The sequence below is a fragment of the Oxyura jamaicensis genome, chromosome 4, assembly GCF_011077185.1.
Source record: "Oxyura jamaicensis isolate SHBP4307 breed ruddy duck chromosome 4, BPBGC_Ojam_1.0, whole genome shotgun sequence".
NCBI lineage: Eukaryota > Metazoa > Chordata > Aves > Anseriformes > Anatidae > Oxyura > Oxyura jamaicensis.
Genome location: NC_048896.1, coordinates 59,440,391 through 59,454,586, shown reverse-complemented (window position 1 = coordinate 59,454,586; position 14,196 = coordinate 59,440,391). Strand labels below are relative to the sequence as shown.

The 14,196-nt window shown below is 35.1% G+C and overlaps 1 long non-coding RNA gene across 17 annotated transcripts in view; it reads right to left on the bottom strand.

Moving 5' to 3' along the window:
• Positions 1-14,196, bottom strand: part of LOC118166607 — a 137,019-nt gene that overhangs the window by 105,627 nt on the left and 17,196 nt on the right. For all 17 annotated transcript variants that reach the window (XR_004750611.1, XR_004750618.1, XR_004750621.1 and 14 more), the window contains one exon: positions 1,022-1,138. This is a non-coding gene — a long non-coding RNA (uncharacterized LOC118166607). The remainder of the gene's footprint in view (positions 1-1,021; positions 1,139-14,196) is intronic.

The following is a 14,196-nucleotide window of genomic DNA, read 5'->3' as shown; positions in this document are numbered from 1 at the left end:
CTTGTATCATGGGCTTCACAAGCTATCTTGTGCAAATGTCAAACTCTCTTCCTGGTTTCCACCTGCAAAATTAAGATATGAGTGCTCCTTCATCCCTCTTTGCTTCTTTTGTTTAGGTTATGAGCTCTTTTGTACAGAAACAGCCTCTTCTAATTGGCAAGAACTGTGCCTACCACAATCTCACTTAAGCACTAATGTCATACACATAATAATTGCATGCCACTGCTGTAATAGTTACTGCGTGCACATTAAATTATCTGAGAAAGACAGCACTGACAGAAGCACAGAGAAGCCCTGCTCCTGCAGGAGGAGGGCTGGTCCCCTCCTCTCTGCACAGAGGGACAAATTGCCGTAGTAACAACCGCCAACACTGTGGCAGTGACAGGGCCTTGCTGGAATTCAGGGGCAGAAGCAGTACAAATGTAATAGCAATTCTCCTTTTTTCTCTCTACAATTTCTGTTTACCTTGGAAGTTAAGAGCTTAGTTAGGAAAGTCAGAATTCAGAAAAATAATATCAGGCCTAAGTTTTGGTAGTAATACTTAACATTCAGCTAAAATTTATCAAGAATGTGGAAGGTATCATGCTTTACTATATTTCTGTCTGTTCCAGATCACATTGGTTATTTCCTGTGATCAATGCCTGATTTTTAAAATTCTAATGCCTGATTTATTTGAAAAACATATAAGACATAAATCACAGCCATTTTTCTAAGAGAAGTCTGCAACACAATGGCAGAGAAGCAATGTTTTATGATTAAGCCCATGGACTTTGTTTCTCTGTAATTTCTGAGATGATGCTTAGATGCTACAATTACTAGTATATGGTAGCCTATCTTGCAGTTTTGGGAATCCCCATATGTCACATTTTTCCTATAAAACATTTATTTTGGTTATCTCCAAAATTTGAAAAAAAAAAAAAAAAACAAACAAAAAAACTCCTGAGAGCACAAACTACTGCTTTTTTTGTCAGATGCTGATGTAGGGAAACCTCCCTTGAGGGAGCTTCATGGCATCTCTTACCTGTGCGAGAGGGATGAACAATGGTCAGACATTTCTGAGACTCTCTTTTCACATAATTTCTAGGCAAAGTAATGGTTTAATTCGGTGTCATGGTTTCTATGAGAAGTGAATGCTATTCTGTGGATAAAGTAATAAATAAATTCCACTAAGTTCTCATTCAAATTATATACAAGATTAAAATTAATTTATGGTTGGTACTGATATTCCTGTATCAGAATTCATAAGGTTGCTCTGAATTATGATGTCACCCACTGTCCAGTATCATGTGTGCTCCAGCTCCATAACCTTCATTAAAAATTAATACAAAAATCTCTGGGTCATAGCTTAAAATGCAAAGATCACAATTTAGGGCATACTTGATATCATTTATCTTTGTTAAATAGAAATGTATTATATCGTAGATTGCGTGGAAAAGAATATTTAAAATGCTTTCAGTTGGGCTGCAAAGATTTGAATTCTTAAACTTCCATGCTAGACCAAAGGGCAGTGGAAGCTGAAATAAAACTTTTACTAAAAGTAAAACATAATATATATAAATATTTTAAAAGTAATTTGCTATTTATGAAATAACTTCCTTGAAAGAAATGTATGTTAAAGTTGCAAACAAAAACAAAAACAAAAAACAACAAACAAACAAAACAAACAACAACAAAAAAGCACCAAACTTATGTTTACAACAAGCACTAAAATCAAGTAAAATACATTTCTAGCATGAAAGGATTTAAAGGTTTAGCACACAGGCTCACCTGGACTACTAAAGAGTGCTGAATGAATGAGTTAATGAAGGATTTTTACATTATACAATTTTCAGAGAGGTTGACTGGTTACGTTTTATTCAAGGAAAATCTCACTTCTGAAGAATTGTGAAGCCAGATGGTGCCCCATGAAGCTGCCTTGGAGCAAAGTAATTCTCTTGTAATCTGAGAAATGCCCAATCTTTGTAGTTACATATGGAATTCTTTTTGCTTTAAGGAGAGCATTTGGCAAACACACTGCTCTGTGTCTATTTAGTGATCCCCACTGCCACAATTATTTCCATGAGTCATCAGAAGAACTAGGATCCAGTAAAGAAAGTGCCAAAGAAAAAGCGACTATTAATTATGAAAAATATCTTGTTAATTAAATTGGCTACTGACACCAGATTTCATTTTAAATTCTAGATAATATAAACCATACAGCGAGTAGCCCATGCAGCATTTGAGTGGCCATGTGCCATGTTTTTTAATGAAATGACGATATTACAAATATTTAATGTTATTTAATAACAACACGTGTAGTATCTACTAAACATACAAACTGACATTCAATGTGTCATTCCATTTGTTTATAGTACGTACAGATCAATTGAGGTGTGCATACAGTGAGATACCAACCTACTGGAGACCTCACATCAGTGGCACTTCTGTAGAAATTCATGTATCATAGAGAAGAGAAAAAAAAAAAAAGGGGGGGGGAACTTATGGTGGCTTGTGATTTGGGCCTTGTGCCTTGAAAACATGTCCTGTTGTATTTAAATCGGTCAGCACTGAGAGATTTATGCTGTAATTAATCTTGATTAAATCCATGTAGGAGCAAGAAAATATGAAATAGCTGTTTTGGAACTATTTTGTACATGGCATAAGTAATCCAGAGATATAGAATACTAAATATCTTGTGGATGGCCAGGTTATAATTCAACCCCATCTGAATTTTACTGAATTGTTTGAATATTTAAACATTTTCACTGCAGGGCTTTAAATTTATTTATTTTTTTCTCCCCACTTAGGTCTGATTGACTGTTATTTACTGAGTACTAACTGTTCTACAAATAGAACTTGCTAAACTAGTATGAGAAAAAGTTCTTAATTTGAACAGCTATCAGCTTAGTTTGGAGCAGCAAAAACCCAAACTTCCACCACAGATTTCTTTTATTCAGCTTTACTGCAAACATTCATGAAGTAGACTAATTTTCAGCATTGCTCTTGTTGGTCTAATATAGGAACTTTCAGAATAGAAAGCAGTCAACTTCTAGAGTAAAGTGTATTAAACCAAAATGATTTTGCTCTTTTTAATGTTCCACTGTGTCTTATTACACTAGCACTCACAATATGTAACACTGTGAGTCTGCATCTCAGATTTTTCAGTAATCTGGAATTACTTTGTTGTTAACTGTCTTTCAGGGATTTTCAGTTCTGCCAATGTATTTCTCTTCCACCCTTAACTAGCTTAATTTTTCACTGTTGTCACTGAACAGAGGAAGGATCTATTAATTTTCCAGAAGGACTAGGGAAGAGTTGTCCCCTTGTACACATCACTGGTGAGACCACACCTTGAATATTGTGTTTAGTTTTGTGCCCATTACTGCATGAAGGATATTGAGTTCCTTGGACATGTGCAGATTAGAGCAACAAAGTTGGTGAAGGTACTAGTGTGGGAGTGTGGCCATGGGGGTCGACAAGCCCCATGGTTGGTGACAACATCAGACTCTTAACGATGAGTCCATCAGGAATGTAAAGAGTTTAGAGGGAACAAAGAGGGGTGATTCAGGAGACGCCTTGCCATCTCAGTTGGCTTGTCCTCCGGCCGTTGGATCATGGGGATTGCTGGGGGTTTGAGGTTGCTGGGCAAAGTTGTTGACCAATGAATAGTTAGTGGGAAAGTACTGCTGTTGGGGAATGGTATAAGAAGGGAGCCTGTCCTCAATATGTGGAGGCAACAGATATATAATAAAGTTATGTCATGAATAAAGAAGTAGCAGTTATTGATCCTAAAAGAACCCTGGTGTCCATGTGGTCATTACGCCACAGACTAGAATAAAAGACTTGTGAAGAGTGACAGAGGGAACTGAGGTTTTTTAACCTGGAGAAAAAGAAGTTGAAGGAAGACCTTACTGTTCTCTACAACTACCTGAAAGGAGGTTTCAGTGAGGAGGGTGTCAGTTTCTCAGGTGACAAGTGATAGGATGTGAGGAATAGTCTCAAATTGCACCAGGGAGGTTTAGATTGCACATTAGGAAGAATTTCTTCATGGAGAGGGTGATGAAGTGTTGGAACAGGCTGCCCAGGGAAGTGATGGAATCCCCATCCCTGGAGGCATTTAAGAGACTTTGTGGACATGTCACTAAGGAATGTGGTTTAGTGATGGGACTTGGCAGGTCAGATTGATAGCTGCTGGACTTGATCATCCTGAAGGTCTTTTCAACCTAGATGATTCTATGACTCTATTTTGTCTTGACTGAATTATTACAGTAAAGAAAAGATGCATACCTTTTTGTGCTTTCCTGCTGAAAAGACTATTAGCAAAGATCAGAAGGAAGTCCTGCATCATTAGGAGGGGGAAAAGGACCTTCTGCTACATCACCTGTCTTTTCTTCAAGTTTACCATAAAATAGAATTAAGATGTATACAGATGTAGAGAAAAGTCCAAATTAAGATGATACACACATCAAAAGCAGACTCATGATTAAATATAACCACTTTTAAATCGGTGGTTTGCTGGTGTACAAGCTGCCAAAAATTATATTCAAAACATGACTTCTTTGTTAGTTTTGGCTTAAAAAAAATGTACAAGTCAGTTATGGCTAACTATTATGGACTGATTTGTAGGTAAGTTCATTTCATTTGCAGTCCAAAGAACAGACAGTTATTGGATTTATTTTTCATTATTTACAATGGAAATGAGCTCATCACTATTCCATTTTACATTTCATATTAATCAATTCATTTTTCTAGCTTGCAATCAGTTTATTAGTTTCAATAAGTGCTTCATGAACTGTTAATGACAACATAAAACAACAAAATCCAGAATCTGGTTAAAAATAACACCCTTTGAACACTTTGGCCTGCTGCCCCTATAATATGTGTTTGGTGTGAAGTGGAACAAACATAACTTTCAGCACAATTATTGGTGAGGGTCAACGCTGCACCCTGGATTGTAGCTTCAGGATATGACCATAATAAATATAATATGAGAAAACATTCATAACCTTTTGCAGAGTGCCAATGCTACAATTTTATGGATGCATGTGGCAAAGACTATATTTTCTTAGATCCATCTACTAGAAGTGCTAAAAGGAGCTGTCAGGTACTCTTATGATCTTAATCAAGGCCTTAAACTGGAAAGAATAATGCCTCTCAAATATATGTAGACACAGTATCATGAAAATGTATTTGCAATAGCGTCATAATAAAAAAATAGTTATATGAATTTGGATGTAATTTATAATGCATTACAAATATCATAAACTTTAATTCAATTTTCCAAAAGTCTTAAGCACTTGTATATAATTGATACTAACCTCCTGAAAGGTTCAGTTTGCACACAAACATAAATATTATTTGGCAAACAAAATATCTATTTTAAAATAAGTTCTGGAGTTGTCCTCTACAGAGCAAACCAAATGGTAATATCATTGTATTTCTGTTTAATTTGTTCCTAAATCCCAGCATCTCTGAGGATTTTAATGTCAATCTTGATAAAAAGTACATCTTAAGGAAAATTCTCTGTACATTGAAAACTATTGTTAGCACAGATAAGCAAATAAAATGATACTGTCTGACATTAAAAAAAGCTTGATATTAAGAAAAGCTCTCTTCCAGCCCCTGCTTCTCTGCAGAAAATATGATGATCCCAAGTCATCACACTGGCAAGAGCCTTCAAAAACAAATTTTTGAACACCATGAATTTAAGAGAAATTGCCAAGAATGTTAGAAATTAGTCAAAAGATACTTTTCATCTTTCTTTTGCTATTTCTAGTTTAAAAAGTGTGAAAAAGTACTATATTAATAAAGTTCACTGGGGTCTTCCAAACCTGTTTTCCTTGTGGTTAATAAATCATTGACAAAAGGATGAACTCAACAAAGATACTAGTTAGTTACACTGATTAACATCCAGGCAAATAACAAGCAGAAACTTAATTAATGTGCAAACAGCAAGACAAAATGACCATAAATTTGGCTTTACAGACAATAAATCTCACTTATTCTCTCTCTCTTTCTCTCTCAGCTGGGGGGTGGGGTGTGAGTGTTGATTTGTTTGTTTGTTTTTTAAAAGCATATATATATGTATATATATTTAATTTACAAACCAGCTATAAAACCATTTGTTGTATGTTCCCTCAGAAAGATTTTCTTGCACCCTTTTCCTGCTGTCATGGCCCATTTATTTATGTTTCTTCCATATGCTAGTTACAACAGTTGGGAAAACTGTAAGTACCATGTGACTGATGTGGCCAGTTATGAGATAACTGGCATCTCCTCAAAGGAACAAACAAAAATACGTTAGTGAAAACATATCACGAATAAAACTCTTTGCCAACTCTCGTTCATGAAAACTCTTTGTCAAGCAATGATTACCACCAAATCAGTAGATAAGAGCAATTTTCTTCTAGCTTACAATGAAACAACAACAAATAAAATCTGTAGTTATGGCAGTAGGTAAGTTAGGACTTTTTTGTTGGTGACAACTATTGCACATCTTATACTCTCTTCCAGTTAAAAAGGCAAAATGAAACCTGAGTTTTACTCAGGTTATAACCTCATTTTTACTCATTGACTGTAATGGGGGAAAGTTTTGTTCCAACTCTGCCTATCTTGCAGGTACCAGGAAACCTATCAATCTATGAGGCTAAAGCCAGCCTTATTATGAAGACAAACAGAACTAAAAAGTTTAAAGTATACATTTTCACAAGGAGAGCATTATATCATGTGAATCACCATAGCATGCCATCCACCATCTCTCATGATTGAGACACATGGTAAAAAGCCAGTTGACTGGAAAGGTGTAAGGTTGGACCTCCAGTTTTTGCATGAGCCACTCATCACCACTTGCACCTCACAGTCATATCTTCCTCTCCTTTTGTCTAGGTGAGGCAGTGCCCCAGGACAATGAAAAGAGCACATCAAAACAAACAAGAAAAAAAATGAATTTTAAGCTCTTGAATTCAGATTACATTTCAGAGATAACAGGTAGAAGTTAGAAATTAGAATTATAAAAGGCATAAACAAATAATCTGTATTAGCAAGAAAGAGGAATGGCCCAGCTTCTTCTTCTGTATGACACTTGAAAAGAAGGGGATAACACGTTTCCACACAGTAGCCAAAACTAACCTCTGCTTTTCAAATTAACTGAATTACATTAGTTTCAGATTCTCCTCATGAGAAATCCTGAACTTGGTTTCACAGATGCAAATCATATTCATTCTTTATCTGAATTAATTTAAGATTTGCAATAGTATAATTAAAGAAATTGCATCTGCTTATATTATACTAATTTACCTTACACGTTGCCAGTTATAAAGAATACTTCATGTAATGAGTGCATTTCAAGTATTCAGGTACCACAAATGTACTATTTAAAATGCAGCAAAAATGATCTTTCACATAGATGGATTTTATAATGTTTTCTTTAAAAATAACTTTAAAAACTCCTTGCACAAAGAGAATATAGTCTCTATATCATAGCTTTTTTTTTTTTTTTTTTTTTTTTTTTTTTTTTTCCCCTCCTGGAAACTTTAGCTTCCTTATCAAGATAGCAAAAAGTATTGTAGTATAAAAAAATAAAAATAAAAATAAAAATCTGTACCTTCTTGTTAACTCTTCTGGTTTTCATTCCTGATTGATACTCAGACTATGCAGCACAGTAGGCTTACTTGGCTGACATCAGTGCAGCATATTCTGCTTGAAAAGCCTTAAGAACAAGTTTTATTAATTTTGTATTTGGTGAGAAAGGCTTTTAAAGTACAAAAAACAGCTTTTAAAAAAAGTCAAATAGATGCAATTGCTTAGTACAGTTAAACAAAATTGTTAGCATGAAAACTATGTGTTTAATGATAAAAATAGTGTTAGTCATCCTTTTTGATCTGAAATTAGTGCAAACAATTGTTAACTGGCAGTTAATAACACAGAGATAATAACAACTAGGTCCAATGTAAGGTTTAAGCTGACCCTTATTTTGGGTAGGATAATGAATCAAGTGACAGGCTTTCTACATGTCTATACAAAAGGAGAGAGCAATGGGGTTTAGGAATGGTATATTTTCCGAGAGATCCCCTTTTCTTCCTTGTAGCACCCTTAGAGCTTGCAACTGCCACTGGGGCATGCTAATGCCTGGAGAGATGGGGCAGCCTCCCCATGTTGGCAGCTCCTCTCTCAGCCTTTGTAAGTTTCCCTTCCCTAGCAATACTGAGAACAATAAACAAAAGTTTCACATGTTCCCTTTCTTTCTAGGAAGATCCCATCTCCAGGATAACACTAGCTGCTAGATATTGGCCTGGAAAGTCCTGGCTCACTTTTGAGCTGTTCTTTTCTTTTACAGCCACTTGGGCTAAGAGCAGAAATTCTTGACCTTCATTTACGTTAGAATATAACATGGAATTAAATTATTAAAGAGGCCATGCATATTCAATTCTTCCCGGGATAGCTTTTCTCTGTTGAGATGGCACTGTGGCTATTTTGCATCAAACTGCAAATGATAAAGACTGGATAATCAAATATTTCTTAAACATTACCAAATAATCTTTAAAAAGATATAGAGAATGTTGACACTTGGTATCAGTTATTAACAGTGTTTACATTTGTATTAGTCTGGAAAGTAATAATACTGTGAACAACCACACTAAACGTGCAACTTCTCATGCGTAAAATATTTCTTCTCTGAACAGTCCCAGTCAGCAGTGCAAATTAACTTTGCATGCATAAATTCTAGCCATTGAGCACAAAAATGATATGGCACAAAAACTGTGTTTACAATGATTGTCAGACATATAGCTGAGGCCAAATGAAACCAGTTGGAAGCTGCTCATAAAATTTGGCAGTTAAAATACATACTTTAGGCCTTATGGCTGCATTCATTACCATATGTTGAGAGCTGTCCCTCTCTATTTATCTGCAGCTATTGTATGTTTGGAACTGTCCACCCCTATTTACTTGCAATCCCTTAATTAGGCATAATGGCTCAGCTACTATAAGATATTAACATATTGCTGCAGATTGAAGGAAGAACAACAACAGATATAATTAGAGGTTGAGAGGAGACTGAGCCATGTCAAGAGATCAAGTCTGATTTAGTCACACAATGACAAAGAGGGTGATAACCATGTACAGTCCTTGTTCTGGAAAGATGTGTATTCTATGCCAAGGTCCATTTCAGTTTATATTCTAAATTCACTCTCAAAAGTAACCACACTGAAACAACAATTATAAAAGAATTAGTGTTTTAAGCTACAAAAGTTTAATCAAAACTCATCCAAGTGTACCTGACTGGACTGTCAGTCAGCAAGACTACATCAAGTCCTGTAAAAACAAGGATGGTGTGTTGAACTCTGATGTTGCCAATAATCAGTTTTGAAAGGTTATTTTTATGGGAAGAGACTGCCACCATCTTTTGGGGTTTGCATATCAAAGACTAAAAGGCAAATGGGAGAAATTAATTTCAGCATGATGACTGGATCTGCAACACACAAAAATCTACTGTTGTGCCTTTGTTAGCCTGATGGAGAAATCTGTCCCTGCAGAATGAATGCAGTGTCCAAAATTAGGTGGCATCTCCATCTCCACCAGGCTGGACTAGTTCTGTCAATACCTGGTGTGACCCTTTGATTCTAGCTATTGTTACTTCCCTGGTGCATTATTCGTCTCCTAATTCTTCCTCTTTCCTGTGCTTTCTTGCCTGACTTCCTTCCAGTAAGAGTTGGTTTTAGCCAGTGAAGATAAATGCACCTTTTCACAGTACTACCCTGTGCCTGCAACTTGAAAGTAATGATTTAAACAACATAAGGCTGCTAAAATTTGCTGAATGTCTGATAAGACACTGATCTGCCACTGTAACTTACCAGCAACAAGACTGCAGGGGAATGAAATTCAGGAGATGCATGCTAACAGACAGAAGAAGCATTTTCATGTTCCGTTTTTTTTTTCCTTTTTTTTTTTTTTTTTTTTTTTTTTTTGGGGGGGGGAATATATTTTCCTACTGTGCAAGTTTGTTTTGGTTTTAGAACAAAGAGGATCAAACAGCAGCAGGAAAAAACAGTTCTCAAATCTTATTTAATTATATGTAAGTCATACCATTGTTTTCTGTCTCTTCTGAAAGCTGTTTAACAGGTTAGAATGCTTCTTCTGCTGGTTGTCACCATGAGAGAAAGATGTCAAAAGACAGATGTAAACTCTCTTGAACTAAATTACTGATATCACAGACAAAACTTTTCTATACAGATAGTTAGCTGGACTCTTGGATTTATCCTACACAGTTTGGTCTTTCTAAATGTATTTATCCCCATGAGTTCCCCCGTCCCCCCCACCCCTCCCACCCCCCCCAAAAAAAAAGAGAAAAAAAAGAAAGAAAGAAGGATTTAGGTGCTGAAGTCCATGCACTCCACTCCCAAATATTTTTTCTTATTTAACCACATAGACCCTTAGATATTGGTAGGCTCCCCCATTCTGGGGCTTCCAAATAAATTTTCCATTTCACCTGTATTGAAAAATTCAGCTTTTCAAATTTTTAATTGTTATCTTCAAAGCAAGTCCCTAACAGATGCTGCAGGAAAGACTGGTGCATGTCTAGAAGTAACACATAAACTGGGAGTGGGAATATTCCCTTTATTGATAGGGCAAAGTAAGGTTGCTTTGTAGCACTTCATGCCTATTCATGAAACAGCTATCCATCAAGATTTACATTGTCTGGATAAAAACACAAGCTAGAAATTTATTCCTTACTTCTGAAACCAATCTGATATTTTTTGGTGTGTTTGAACTTTGCTCCATCTGCCTGACAAGAATGAAGAACAACACCTTCTTGCTCCCCCTAGTGTTATATTACACTTAAGTTTACTTTTCCCCTTCCATCATGCTTACCCCATGTCATAACAGGTCACCTCACATAATGCCCTCTAAATACTAACTCTGTGGGGTAAGGCTCAAGGGAAAACATTTCAACCTTTGCAACATAAAGAAATAGACATCAAGAGGAAGGCCCATCTTTTTCAAAGTTTCCAGGATAGTGTCTATCCTCTGTCTTTATTCTCATATAAAAGCCTTTTCTGAACCTATTCAAAGATATAACATCACAAGTCTTCCTGCAAGAAGTACTCATTTACCCAGCTCTGATCAGCAGGATTGTGAAGTGAGTGTCTCCCATACAGCCTCTGGCAAGGATTGCGAAGAAATCAAATCTGAGATTTGCTGTTAATTATGAGTGTCTAAAAGAAAGTGTGGAAATTGAAGAGAAGGAAAGAGATAGTTCAACAGCTTTTAAATAGGGCTGTTACGACTGCAAGATGACGTTCACAGTCTGGTATCCTGTAAAGCAATTCACAGAAAATTTTCCTATGAAGCAATACATTTTATATCTTATATTTTCTATTTCTTGAAGAGATGAGCAGAGGAAATAGCTCATTGATGCATCTCAGGAGAAAAGCTTTAAAGGGAAAGTTAAAATTCAGCACCAAACAGAAGTAGTACTGCATAACCTAAATATTCCATTTGGGTAGATTATTTTATTGTCCTGTTAGAAAAATAAAGTTTCTTCTCCCTACACTGAAGGAATGTAAAGATTTAAAAGTCAACTGTGTGGACGATGTTAACTGTGAAATACATTATTCTTCTATAGTGTTGAAATGTAAATTATGAAGGAACTCCATCAAGTTTGCATGTCATTGGTAAGTCAGCTATTGCATTCGGAACATGCAGATATGTATACTGAATATATACGACCATGCAGGAAAAATAAATGAAAACAACAACAACAACAACAACAACAAGGCTCAATGATATTGGCTAATGTTTAGCACATTTTAAGTGGCACAGTGAGCAAAGGAAACTTCTGGCTATTAAAAAGAGCTGGATTAAATTCATTACTCTGTGAATGCTCTAAAGTTTTGTTAATGTAAGTTCATGTTCAGTGCCCAGTTCTTTTCAGGGTAAGTGATGTGTCAGAAATAGATGTCAAATGGAGACTGGTTTAAAACCATGTTCATCATCTGCTGCCAGGACATCTATAAACACCTTGCGCCAACGACACAACAGAAAGCAATGCTGGAAAAGTACTAGTTGGAAGCAGGAGTGTGACTGGCTCCTTGACATAAATTAATAGGATCTATAGGACAAAGGGAACATAGTAATATAAATACATTTATAAACAGTAATTTTAAACAACCTTGTTTTTTTTTTTTTTTTTTTTTTTTTTTTTCAAAAAAAAAAAAATTTTTTTTTAAAAAATTTAAAAAAATAAATTTTAAAAAAAAATTTTTTTTTTTTTTTTTTTTTTTTTTTTTTTTTCAGCAGAAGTAATAGATTATTCTTCAAAACTTAGAAGATTACATATTATTTCACAGAACTCTGGACTTATTTTTTCCAATTCCTTCCACAAAAACATATATCATATGAGAGATTTCATATGCAGATACCCTGCAGGACATTTATTGTTAAAACAATTATGCAATTACACACATTTTTTCATTTAAAAAGTAAACATATCTATTTATTCTAGATGCATATGATCATGATAATTGTTCTGCCCTGAGTTCTTGATATTTTGGAAAGCAGGTTCTCAAAGTCTAATTTAAATATACCAACTGTGTCACCTCCTGTATATTAAATTTACACTTGACACTGACTTTTAAGTCAGCCTGCTTGGCAGCTTTGTCTAATATAGTTGCATGTTTCTCACCTACAGAGATATCTTTTATTTCCAGAGTAGATGTGATGCAAAGGTCTGCAAGAAAACCTGGAGTTCCTGTTGAAACAGAAGCCAGGGAATTATTTGATTCTTGATACAACACCATGGACCTCAGTTTGAGGCTTGAAATATATTGATTTACAAATAAACAAATACAGTTATAGAACTGAAACAACGAATATATAGACTACTCTGTAGCTTTTCTTGGAATACTAAAGATAGCCCGGTAAATGAATGCATCCAGAACGAATATATTCAGATTAGCAAGGCAATGAAGATCAGCATGAAGATACTTCTCAAATATATGAATCAAAGCTAAGATAGGAGGGTATATGGATGACAGCAACTGTTTTATGGGTTATGGATATAGATTGGAAATATATCAGAAAATGTAAGAAATGTGACATTTCTTGTTGTGTGGTTGTGACAGATTAACATTTAAAGTAAATGTATAGTAATGGTATAAATTAAGCCATGTTTTCACAGTAATTTCAGCTTGTAAAATGTGTGTCAGACTTGAATGGTTTGATAGTACAGTTTGTTAACAGTAAGCTGGAAATGTTTTAAATTGAATTAAATTAAAACTAAGGTTTCTTAGTTAAAACAGCATCTAGATGAAGGGGCTAGCAATCACAATCAGTTTTCAATATGATGCAGATAAAGAGATATTGTAGTGCATATTGAAAGTATTATTTATAGCATGAGTATTCATCAAAATTAATACATTAGTGATTATTATTATTATTATTATTTAATGCATTAATCTTAGATACTACACCATTCCACCACTCTCTTTTTCCATATTCAGGAAAAAATGTGTACAACTGAAATTTCCAACCTTTAGATTTATGACTTACTCTTCCTACTTGTTTAACATATTTTCCAAATATTTCATATACAGGATACAACAGCTAGAATAAAAGAAATATTCTGATTGTTTCTACATCTACTAACGTTCACCCTTGTCATATTTTGCACACTACATTAAGCAAAAACATAACAGGCAGTTATTACTGAGCCTGTTTCTATTACAGTGAATCTTTGTTGGGTAGGGGCAGAGAAGCAAGAAAAATGAGCAGAGGTGGGAAAATAAAAATAAATAAAAATAACAACAACAAAAATAACCCCTCTAAAACAAAATAGAGTGATTATGCTGTACCCTGTTAGGAGTGGTGATGAGGTTTCCAGAACAACAATGTACTCATTATAAAAGATGCATTAAATGTAACATTATGGCAAAGCAAAAGAAAAATAAGAATCTAAATACAAAATGTTGCTTTCAAACCAGCAATATAATCATAGGAATAGAACAACAGAGGGTAGAAATTTCACATGCCAAGATGCACAGCAACTTCATATTACAGCACTGGGGGCACAATGTAGTATAACAAGGCATAAGGTGATGTACTTATATCTCCCAAATATATTTTATTTATGTTCTTATAGTCATCTGAAATATTTCCTTCCTTCCTTCCTTCCTTCCTTCCTTCCTTCCTTCCTTCCTTCCTTCCTTCCTTCCTTCCTTC